This window comes from Mastigoproctus giganteus, chromosome 13 (assembly GCF_048544385.1).
Source record: "Mastigoproctus giganteus isolate SK-2022 chromosome 13, ASM4854438v1, whole genome shotgun sequence".
In the NCBI taxonomy this organism is placed as follows: Eukaryota; Metazoa; Arthropoda; class Arachnida; order Uropygi; family Thelyphonidae; genus Mastigoproctus; species Mastigoproctus giganteus.
Window position 1 is genome coordinate 69,726,491 of NC_143587.1, and position 12,926 is coordinate 69,739,416.

The following is a 12,926-nucleotide window of genomic DNA, read 5'->3' on the forward strand; positions in this document are numbered from 1 at the left end:
CCAATAAACAAGTAAGAATGAGCCTTAAAAAGCAATATGTGGTGGTGTAACATTAGTGTCCATAAAATGAAGTCCGAGTTAGTACCTAGAAATTTTGAATCATTATTATGATTACGATTAATTATGGTTCCTTTCCTTCCATGGTGGTGTTTTTGCATATTTCCGCTCTCATATTCCTTCTCAAAGACTTCCTAATTTGGAATCTCATCTGTGTGATCCCATCTCTCTTAAAATCTGTCTACTCTATTCTATTCTGTCAAATTCCTCTGTTTCCTCTGTCGTTCTCCTAACTCTACTAATAATTACGAACTCTTTGACTTCCTTGCTTTGAAACTGAACTTTCTCCATTCTAACTTTCCTAACAGTGAAGTCATTTTCCCTGGAGATGTTAATGTTTACAACTTCAGCTAACGTTCGTTATCTAGTCACACGAACCCAGCTGGTCGAGATGCTGAGGCTTTTGCAGTTACTAATGACCTCACACAACTTTTTTATTTACCTACCAGAATACCAGACAATCCTAACCACACACCTAATATTCATGATCTTTTTCTCACAAGTGCGCACACAGTCAATGTAAACAATCATCTCAGATCACAACTTGGTGATGGTCTCTTCTGAAATGGAGTTCTCTCTCTCTCATGGCTTTTTCACCTTTGTATTGTTTTGCCTTACAAGAATGCGAAAAAGGATGATCTTCGAGATTTACAATCTTCTTTTTCTTGATTTGATTGCTGTTTTAACTTTTGTGTTCCCAATGTTTTCCAGATCGTGCCAGTTAAATAATTCTTGAAGGGACCAAATCCGTTATTCCAGATTATACCATAAAATTTCCTACTTTGTCTAACTCATGGTTTTAAAATAAATTTGCCCAGGTTGTCCAAGGTAAAAATGTTGCATATCGCAATGGGCTTGCTTCCAAATATCCAGCTTCATTTTTTTGCCTGTACAGAAGTTCCATCAACCGTAAGGCAATCATTAATTAGTCCAAACTTGAATTTGAGCAGTCTAAGAGCAGAAAACTCGCTACTTGTCTAAATGGTAGTCGAAGATTCTATTCTCTTGCCAATGCTATTGGTCGCAGCTTGTGCCCACCTATATATCCACCTCTGTTTCTTCTTGATGGTTCTATTGCATCTTCAGCTGAAGATAAAGCAGATTTATTAGCATCCTACTTTTCTTCTAACTCTTGTCCTGACGATCTAGGTACACCGTATCCTACAGCACCTAGGACACTCCACTCATTGTCTTTTGTAATCTTCCCACAGGATGTAATTTATAGACAAAATATACTGACATTTCTCGGCCATAACTAGTCTTCGTTCACAATGAAAATAACAAACAACAAAGCTCTACAATTAATGATACGATTTGTACTCTTCGCAGGATATGACTGATTGGATTTTTTCGTGATATCTTAAAATCCCCAGAACGTGAAGGGTGTGTTTAAGCCGTTATCATCACCAGGAAGATTCAACACATAGATTAGGTGGGCGATCATATTTCAATGGAAACTTGAGTATATTATGCCATTATATAGTAGAAATTACAATTAAAAAAACTCAGTAATACTTATTGGGTCAGATCTTTATTTGAAACACCAAAAAAACTTTTGGAGATTGCAAAACAATTTAAGAGAGAACTGTTATTGTGTACTTAATAGTAAACTATGGTGATTATTTTGCATATAGCACGAGACTACGCGTAAGATTCTCTAGTGTGTTCACGGGTTAGTGCCATTGCACCATGTTTTGGTCGCAATGAACTGCCGAAGTAGATAATTGCATCATTTGAATTGTATCTCATATTGTGAATACCTTCAGAACGAGTTGCCATGGTATTGAACTACTTCGACTTGTGAAGGTATTCACAATATAAGATACAATTAAAACGATGCTAATTATCTACTTCGGAAGTTCATTACGAATAGAAAATGGTGCAATGGTACTAACCCGTTCACTAATAATAATAAAAGGAATTTACAGTTTTCCTTGAAGATTTATTTACTGTTTCTCTGTAAACAAAAGTATGTGTTATCGACAAACTCCATAATTTTATTTTTAAGTTCCTGTGTGGGTTTAAACCATTTTCGGGAAGAAGAAGGAGAAGAAGAGAACATATTTTACTTGGTAAATTTATAGATAAGATTACTACACAAGCAGAAGGTCAATCGATACATCGATCCGACGACTTCTTAGTAGCCGACCGGGCTAGCCGAGTGGGTAAAGTACCTGCCCGGCAACCCAAAGGTCGCGGGTTCGATTCCCGCCTCGGGCTTGGATCAGAGTACTGCAAAAACCTTGGGAGGTGCAATATGGCCACAGAAGCCGATGCGCCAACAACTACCAAATCAAAAAAAAAAAAAAAAAAAAAAACTTCTTAGTAACTTTGCAATTCTGTCTATTCTCCTTTCATTATAAATGGAAGCTTCATCTTGGGAGTCTTTATTTTTATGGACACCTCGATGAACACACTTTTAGACTTTTTTGTCAGAATGGAAATTGAATTCCACATATGTAAATATTAATCGAATCGTATTATACATTTTGCTGTTCATAATGGCGAGAGATATTTAACTCTGTTTTTTTTAATAACTAACCTAAACTTCAAGAACCTTTTATTGCCACCTGTAAAATCTTAAATGAAAACGGGAATTAATCGTATTATTATTTTTTACCAATAATGGTACTTTATTTTTCGAAAAACTCTCCACCACATTTTGTATACACTTATCTTGTGCGTTGTATTCTTGTACTGTATATACTACTCTTGTATTCTCGATATTCTCGTATATACAACGCATAATAATCATTTTGTTGCTGTATGCACCATCTTTTAATGGCTTCCTCACTTCTTTATCCATGTAGAACTGATTTAAACCCGATCATTTTTCCAATCCCCGTTCACGTATAGTGTATCCTGTTTTAGCAACTTAGGCTATACTGCGCCGTATATAATATGTCTGTAAATTGCGTGTTCTGTGGTCGACTTGTTGTTCATACTTTCTGGACGAAAAACAGAGTTTTTGTGAGAAAAAACCCTTGCTAACCGCACCTAAGACCCACTAACTCAGCTACGTTGTGAAAAGACTCAAAATCCCATTGACGGGATTCGAACACAGGTCTTTTACACCCATTGTGAGGGAGAACGCACAGTGTGTGGTGTTTATTGTCAAGTGGCACTGGGAGTCATCCCTAAAACCGCGTAGTATTCTCTGTGTCGCAGTATAAACTCTGTAAATGCCAGAGGTAGTGTAAGTTTTGGTGTTGGTCTGCGTAGTGCAGTGGAACCCGCATTGTCCGTACTTTTCCCCGAGGAGGCAGCCGGATATAGTAGGAGATGGACATAGTCTCTGGCCGAAGCAAACCCTTGTCTGCGCCTGAGCTTGGCAGAGAGAGCCCCAGGACAAAAAAAAAAAAAAAAAAAAAAGAAAAAAAAAGAGCTCTGGAAAGTGAAAGGCGGGGGGAGTGTGAAGGTAGGAGGGAACATATGAAGATAAGGAAGGTGGATGATAGGAAGACTGTCCACCTGGAAATAGGAAATTAGGAGAGATAGAAGAGCATCCCTGTGGAAGGAGCCCGTCCTCCACACAGCGGGGGACTGTCAAGGACAGTAAAAGTTTTGTGGTGCTAGTCGACTAGGTGGAACGTTTGGGTCAGGTGGGGAAGGGATGTAGGATTGGTTGATATGGGTGCGATCTCCCCCATAGGTCACCCTGGCCATAGGGTCAGTGTGCCCTATGGGGAGATCGCACTGTGGGTGCACAGCGGCTTTCTGTATATGATCCCACAGCAGCCAGACCAGCTGGAGCCGGTTTCAGCAGTTAACATCGAGGGAAGAGGCATAACATCAGTATGGAAGGGTTCCCTAATAGGTTGCCCCACTGCAGTCTAATTTGGAAGCCTGTCAGAACAAACACACACACACGCACTCCTGTCACACATACATATACACAAGTGCACACTTTTTATTTATTTATTACTGAATAGTTGGATATAGGACAACTCTCTCACATACATTTGACATCTTTCATTCATCATCATTCAGCCAGATAAGACGCAGGTGCCACCTAAACAGCATTTGTCAGACAATCACACTTATTTCTTTTATTATTTTTATTTATTTTTGTACTATTCACAAACTCACTCAGTCATCGCACAGTTTACACATGTGACTTAACATTCACTTACACATATACAACTCAACCTGCATGTCTGACTTTATTTATTATTATTATTATTTTTTTTATATATGCTGTATATTGAGGATAAAAAGTATAGTATAATAGGGCCTTTATATTCAGCCATCCTTTTCACTCACTTATCCGACTTAGTTTCCACAGTGTGTTGAGCCGAGTGTGGGCGCTTATTGTCGTGCCTTGTCTTGTTTTTGATGGCACGTCTATCAACTCTGAGGATTCGTGAGTGATTTTGTGAGCTGACTCATTTACCTTTACACATGAAGTCACTCGGCATCAATCCCTATGAGTCATGAGAAATATGAACATAACGTCCCAGTTCTTTTGAAAGTCGTACATTTCTTAAGTTACCAAAACTGATGATTGATGTTCCCACTTCTTCTTATAGCGTTAACTTCTGCAAACGGAGTCCCATTCGCGAATGTTTATGTTTATCATTGAGACACTTGTGGATTAATTTCCTGAAAATCTACTTGCACCAAAACATGTTCTTTTTATATATATTTCATATCAGGGCTACCCAATAGAACAGATTTATCCACCTATGTGTATTATGCCTGTAAATTGCGTGTTTTCTCTGGTCGGTTTGTCTGTTTTTACTGAAAGACAAATTCCAAAATTCCGGGAGAAAAAATCTTGATATTCTTTGCCTGAGATTGGCTAACTCAGACATAGTGTGAAAAAGGCAGACAAAAGTTCTTCGCGTCATTGATGGGATTCGAATTCGGGCCCTTTTCACCTGGTTTGGGGATGACAGTGATTGTAACTACGTGCTACCCTTGAGGATACTATAATATGTAATAGATTGTGTAGCTTGATATCCTTCCGCATGATCAATTTTCGTTCAGCGATTTGCCCTGATGACGTTGCCTTCTGCTCATCATACTCCGTTGTTCAGTAGAGGGCGGTTTTATACCGCAAATTTATACCCACGACGACCCTTAACCTCGAAATCTCCCTTTTTTAGTAAAATAGAATCTGCGTGAACGTATAATGTAATAAAAAGTTACGAAATTAAATTCTAGCAGCGCCTCCAGTTAGGTAGACTTTTTTATATGAACTAAATAGTTCAGCAAAGCTTATATTTTCACAGATAAGGAAACTTTTCTGAATTATTTAATTCATATTGTTTTAATTTAAATTTAAATTATCAACCTAAATGAATAAAACAAAATTTTAAATTAAATTCATCGTCATATTTTGGCCATTACAAAGTTGAAGACTTAGCTTAAGTAATGAGATTAATATTTTTAGTTTATTAACATTTAATTTATAGTATTTTAAGGATTTTTTTTCTAATTTAAGTTTAAAATTTCATAACTGAATCCATAAAATTTTTGAATAACAAACTTTCTCGGTTGTCGGACCCGTGGTCTTAAGTTTTCTCCAGTTGAGATCAAATAAAACTAATGCAGAATTTCAAATAACATCTTTATTGGTAAGGAATCTCTGTAAACGTTCTGCAATGTGCAGATTGTTATACAATTATCGCCTACTGCAGTAGAGAGCTTTTACTTGTATGGGTCATTACACATTGTAAGAAATCCGGGTTAAATGAGTAAATAACAATCCAGCACGATACAGTAGAGAACTTCAAAATACAAGGCATATAGTGACAATCATGAGACTTAATTGTTGATGCAACAATATAACTAAGTCAAGGTGAGCTGTACATCAGGATTACGTTATAGTTTATTAAAATTCCAATCTTCAACAATTACATTACATATTGAACCTTTAAAAATTCAGGTGCTGTTACATAATAACACATATCTCACTTAGAGAAATAAAACAGGTTTTAACAAGATACTGGCTGCACTATTGATTGCGGAGCACCAATAAAAATAACAGTTTTTAACTTCATCGAGCTTAATACTGGGATAACCTTCATTTTCCATAAACTACTGTTGTCAGCAACCATTCAAAAACATAACAGGATGTTAAAGTAACTGACTAAACCACTAGCCACACTTTATTCTTCAATCTCTCAAACAAATTTCAGCATCAATTTTACAGGGCAAAATCGAATCTGTGGACTCTTAGGTGACAAAACACACATATAGTATAATTCAATATGAATAAGAGTTGAAAGTAATTCAAATTTTCCTTATTTTTAATACACAACATATGGAATAAAAAGTGTTCGTGGCTTAGCTTTCCAATTATGGGGAAATAAGTTATAAATTCAAATATATACGATATATAATGGAGACCTCGAGTAATCTTCAGCTTTTTCGAAGATGGAATACATGATTTTGGAAAGTAATTATGCGATTCCCTCAAAGCCTTTCAGTTTTAATAATAATACTGCCCAGAGTTAAGTTTCAAAATTAACCATACTGCAATTGTATACAGCAGTTCTTCAGAACAATGTATAAACAACTCGCGACTTTGATATTTTTATGGTATTTTCTATAAATATCTATTTAACCGTATGTAACGATGATATTAATGATTACTTTATCTTATTTCTAAACACCCTATATATATAATTAATGTAAAAAACAGAATGAAAAAAACTATTTTACAAAAAACGTGAGTTTAAAATTAAGAGAATTATGAAAATTACGATATATTCAGTGGTAATTATTTGTACATATCAGATTTACACTTGAACTACTTATTTTCGTATTCTTCGAACTCTAATGTTTTCATCGTAAATGCTGGAGCTTAACCTGGGCGAAGATCAACTGCCTATTTCTTTATTTCAAGTGCGTAAAGTTGGGTGTTAGTTTGTACAAAGACTATTCCCCCACCCCCGGCGAACTCTTACAAGGCCCACTTTATTTACATCAATTTCAGGTAAGAAAATCTACTTTATCCATCCAGTGAACTCACGTAATGAATATAGAAATTCGACTAACACACCCTTTAGTCCCGAAATGTAGCCTTCACAGTAGAATAACAAAATGATAAAGGAGAGAGAGCTTACAAAACAGTGCCATGTAATTTTACAAAAAGATACATCAAATATAAATGTCAATTACAATATAAAATCGTGGTGTCATTCACGATTACTTTGCTGATTATTTAATAGGAATGCAGCAATTAAAAAATCCAGTTCACACTTTTATGGTAATACTAGTGCAAAAAACTATATATACAAAAATTGATGCTTTTGTTTTAGCAATCTATTTCTAACGACAACGAACACACTCTACCTAGCAACCAATATAAAAACGTTTAATGTGTAACAACATTGAAATCTGCCATTGTTACAATGTTTAATGTAAAAAGTGCACATTTTGAACATTGTAAACAAATACTTTGAGAAAGTTGGTTGAAGCTCTACGCTGTACATAAGAAGAAAAAACCGCTATTTTATTTTTTTAAATTCAGCAATCCATGTAGATTATTGTCATTATTATTACGTTTTTGCTTTAATTGCTGCCTAACTAAACGTTAGTCAGTCACCAGTATTATGTCCATCAGATACAAAAACTGCCTAATGTAAAGCAAATACAAAAACGTTTCTTCCAATCAGCAGAACTGATTTTGCTAGTAAGAAACTCAATGGAGGCACTATATTTTACTTTATAAAATTATCATTACCACATCTAGACATTAAAACTAATAATCTTCGCTTTTAAGCAATAGTACGGCGAAACTAGCATTAATATCAAAACTAACTGTACATAGCAATAAATGCAAAGTCATTGATGACTTACATCTCGAAAAACTTTGATACAACCGAACTAATCACTCTGCAATTATCCCGAATTTTATCGGGTTCTCAATGCATGGAAATAAATTATTATCCCGAGTTAACTCGGGTTACAGATTTTTTTCAGTGGAAAAATTATCATAGAGAATTAATTCAGGATAATAATGCTGCATTGTTTTATTTTTCCTACAACAATGGAAGCATTTAACTCCTAGCAAAAAGATGGAAGAGAAGTTATTAGAACACTCAATTATTGTAAATCGTTCTTCGATTAAATATTCTCTCACATTGGGTGTTTTATCTTTCATTAGCTCAGATTTGCTTAGAAAAAGCATTTGATTTTTCAGAGCCAGTCCACTAGTCCGAGTACATATTTATAATTATTTACAATTTATCCACAGTTAAAAAATAAATTGGCTATGTTCTTTATTAGTTCAAAACAAGACAATAAATGTGAAAAAAAAGTTTGTTTGGAAATTCTACATAAGATTTCTTTTCTAGATTTTATTGTAAAATGATTTAGATATGTTGAGGGAATTTTCTTTGAAATTTATACTATATCAGCAACAGTTATGATAATTTAATGAATTAGGCACAGTATGGGAATATCTGGATATCGTGTTATAATCGTACATAGCGCACACAGTATAACACGGTATATAAATATTTGTATAAATATAACTGCAACAATTATGTGCATATTAATGCCATAATTACAAATATGTATATAATTTCACAAAATATTGAAAACAACTGTTCATTATTACTGAGAGAAAATTTTTCCGAGTTGATTGAAGCATGGTTCAGTCAACTCCAAGAAGATTGACTGTGATAAATATTATGATAAAATGAGAAAAACTCCCGAGTTCTCTCGGAGATTTTCCAGCATTTGTAAAATTCGTTAAATTTTCTATATTTTTCTAATATTTCTCAGAATGATTTATCTTTTATGAATGAACAGTCTTGAATTTTTCAAATGTCCAAGTATGCAGTCAAAGAGTGAAAAAGGATGCATTTAACAATGGGAGTTTAAATACAATATTGATTTTCCAAGATATAATGCTAAGTTTTGTTTCATTTATATTACTACAATGTGCATATGTTTTGTTATGGTGTTTTTACTCTTTTTTTTTTCCTAGACAGAAAAAATACTATTTTTTTTTCAAAATATAAAACTATTTTGAGTTGAAACTGTGAAATTGATTATTTTAAGGTAAAATCTGGCAGTTTTTAAAATTTATTTAAGCTTAAGTTTGATAATTACGAAAATATTGTGATTTTTCTTAGGCATTTTTGTACTTTTATAAAAGTGCAATCAATGCACCGACCATGCAAATCAAGTTCAATTCATTGTCATGTGGATAGAAAAATGTCTATTTTTTCCTTGCGGTTGTTAACGGTATTTCTTAGAGAAAGATTAGTGCTTTATGAAGTTTCGGCCCTTTCTTAAACCAACGAGTAAATAAAATAAATAGGTTTACAGCCTTTTTTAGATAAGGAAAGAGAAGGATATTATTCTGATTGCAACTATAGAAGGAGTTGCCTACTTGTAGTTACATTTTCCTTGCTATAAATGAAATTACCATTTTCTGTAATGCTATATCATCAATCTGACAGCTGTTTCAACGGTGATTGCCGTCTCCATACTGTGATTATTACTTTATAGTAGATGTTAATTGGTAACAGATCGCTATACATCTCAAACGAACTAGTCAGCACGAAATGCTAACAAAATGGGAATTATAATCTGGGAACATTCGGGAACAGGAACATGCGCAGGTGATTTGTAAAATGGTCTGCACGTTGTGACGATTATTTCAAATATTTCTAATTGGTTGATAATAATATTTAATTTTTCATGATTCTTTATTCCCAGCTAAGACAAACAAGAAGTTGTCTTAGCTAGGAATAAATAACCTTAAAAAATAATATTTAATTATTTTCCACCAGAGAACCTTAGTTATAGTCGTTGAGATTAAAAGCGATTTAAAGGACTTTCAATGGCTGCATTTTCAGATAGATTTCAGAACTTGTATTTATTCAGTAGAAATTAGAATATTTATATACAAAAAGCTGACAACTGAGAAAAGATATCCCGAAGTCTTTATTTTTGGTTTTCAGCTGTTAGTTGAATACACTTAACAAAAGGCGTCTTATGAATAGCAAAATCAGAACAACGAATTGAGCTCGCATTGCTTTGTGTCAACAACCAGAGAAACTGTAAAAGAGATTCTCTTGTTGATCGTCATTCAGAATTACAAGTCTCCCCTTCAGAAATGTAGTCGAGCTCGTGTACAAATTTAAAAGGCCGTTCAGGTTATTGATGAAAAGAGCAGTGGCTGATTGAAATCAGATACAGAAGAATAATGGACGTGACTCTTTCAGGATATAGCACAAGGGAGAGAGGTCTCAAGAGAATTGCTCGCTCAAACATTTCCATCCTTATAAATTGCAGAATCTTCACGCAGTATGTGTACTTCTCTAGAAAAGAGGGTAACATTCCGTAAATGGATGTCAAAGCGGTTTCAGAGCAACCTCTACTTTTCTCCAATACATGCTGTTTAGTGGTGAATGTCTCTCTTTGGATACACATGCTTATATACAGAATGGGCGTCACTGATTCCAGGCAAACAAAGCTCGAGTGCGATAGTCGAACAATCTTTGCGATGAGGTAATGGGTGTTGTGGTGTGCTTCATGACATGGTTGTAGGACCACACTTCTTCGAAGGGAATATGAACCAACATACATTTGAGCTGGATAAAACTGTGGGCGATTTTCTTGATGATTTGTCACTGAATACAAGGTTAAAAGTGTGGTTCCAACTAGTGTCACTTATCACTTTAAAAACCCGTCAGAAACAGAACAACATATTTGCTGTTCATTATACTGAAATGGCGGATCGTGTCACGCTTACTCGGTAACCTGACCTCGCTCTTCTGGATTAGTACATGCATTAGTATTCGCCACACAGGACAAGGAGGCCACAGGCTTTACCTGCATAACAGTTGTTCGACTGCTGCACCAACCAAAAAAAAAAAATAAATAAAATAAAATAAATAAAAAAAAAATAATAAAAAAAAAATTAAAAATAATAAATAAATAAAACAAAACAATTAATAAATAAATAAAACAGAAACAATTAATAAATAAATAAAACAAAAACAATTAATAAATATAAACAATAAAAATAAAATTGAAAATAAACTACCTATGAATTTTCATCCTCCCTTTGATAAACGTCCAGTTGATCTCTGAATTTCCCGAAATTGTCAGCTTCAAGCTACCCACGAGGTAACTTCAGTAATTTATAACCTACTGTCTAAAAAACAAAACTTCCTACAGTCCAGTCTAAATCTCTTTTCCTGTGATTTGAATTTATGGCTTTCTAGTTCTGGAGTCTTTTATAAACTGGAAATTTCGCCTTCATTCATTTTACTATCCCTTCTCAGAGCCTTATAGACCTTAAACAGTCCCTCTAAGGTGTTTCATTGGCAAGCTCTGTAACTGACATATTCGAAATCTTTCCTCATAAGGGCGCCCTTCTACAGATCTTAACAAGCGGATTGTTCGTCTTTGGACCCTTTCAAGAAGCTCGATATCTTTTTTATTTATTCCTTTAGAGCTATATTAAGCAGCATTTGTTTACGATGAAATCAGCATCATTCAGTGACCTTAAAGATCTCGTTCTCTTTTACTATGAATCACAACGAATTTGTTCGTTGTGGTTCAGAGAAAAATCACATTAAAATCTCTGATAGTTTAAAAGTAAAGATTTTAGACAAAGGTATATTTTTCCCATTTGTTAATTAACTTCTCTTTCATACAGTATTGTGCTTTGTCAAAAGAAAAAGAAACTTGCTATCGCAGAAAACCCCAAGCCAAAAGCTGTTAGCTGCCGATAATCCATAACCACGAAAGCACATATTGAATTCCTTTCATATACAAAGGCTTTTAATTCAGTCAAATTAGATGAAGTCACAAGACACCCGCAAGGGAAAGATTTCGATTTTCATACTGTACTATCGTGATATGTTGATCAATATGCGGAAAGAAGTTGATTTTCAGTGATTTTTCACTTAAAAGTGCGAAAATCACAGTGTTTGGTTAAAAACACATTGAAACCTGTTTAAAACACATCAATTTTTAATTGATTAATTAATAGTTTGATTAATTTTAGAACAATTAAAATTAATAATAATTAGAACAATTCTCAGAACATTAAAAGTTTTCGTTATACATTAAATGTTTATATATAATTTTGGGCGTTTACATGACTTCATTTGACACACCTAATTATTAGTTAAATATGGAAAATTCTGCAAGTGGACTGCACTTTCATTTATGATTTTCCCATAATTTCTCCATCTGTCTATGCATATCGGCGAATGACATTCTAGGCTTGCTGCTCCTTAAGTCTGTTAAAGGTTTAGGACATAAATCGGTGACTTTTTGAACATCATAAAACATCATTTTAATCTTAACCCCTAGATGTAATTGATATGTATCAGTAAACTTGTCGTTTTTTTTTTTTTAATATTTTTATATTAAAAAAAATTTAATATTATTATCACTTGCATTGTATTCTGTTTGTGTATTCTACTCTCCTTTTCGTTTTCCAAACCGTTGTATTCGCTACTGCATAATAAATATACAAATAAAAGAAATGAATTGTTGTATTTATGAAATAAATGCACCGAAATACTCTTTCAACAGAATATCTGTGTTATTCACACATGGAATAATAAAGATGCGAAAATAAAGCAATAAAAGAGATTGGGATAATAATAAATGTTAATTATAAAAGTATTAATTGTGAACTACTAAATTAAGGTGTGGTATTCACAACGTTAATAAATTTCAGATAAGATTACTATACTAACAACGCTAAAACTGTACTAACTTTGCTCTCTATGTACATCTTATTTTCATAACAGAGTCATTCTGTATCAAGCATTATTTTGCATTGCATACAGAATTTATATATATTTATATATATATATATATATACACACACATACTATCGGCAAGCACTATAAAATATCTTCTGTTCTCCATCTATTTAC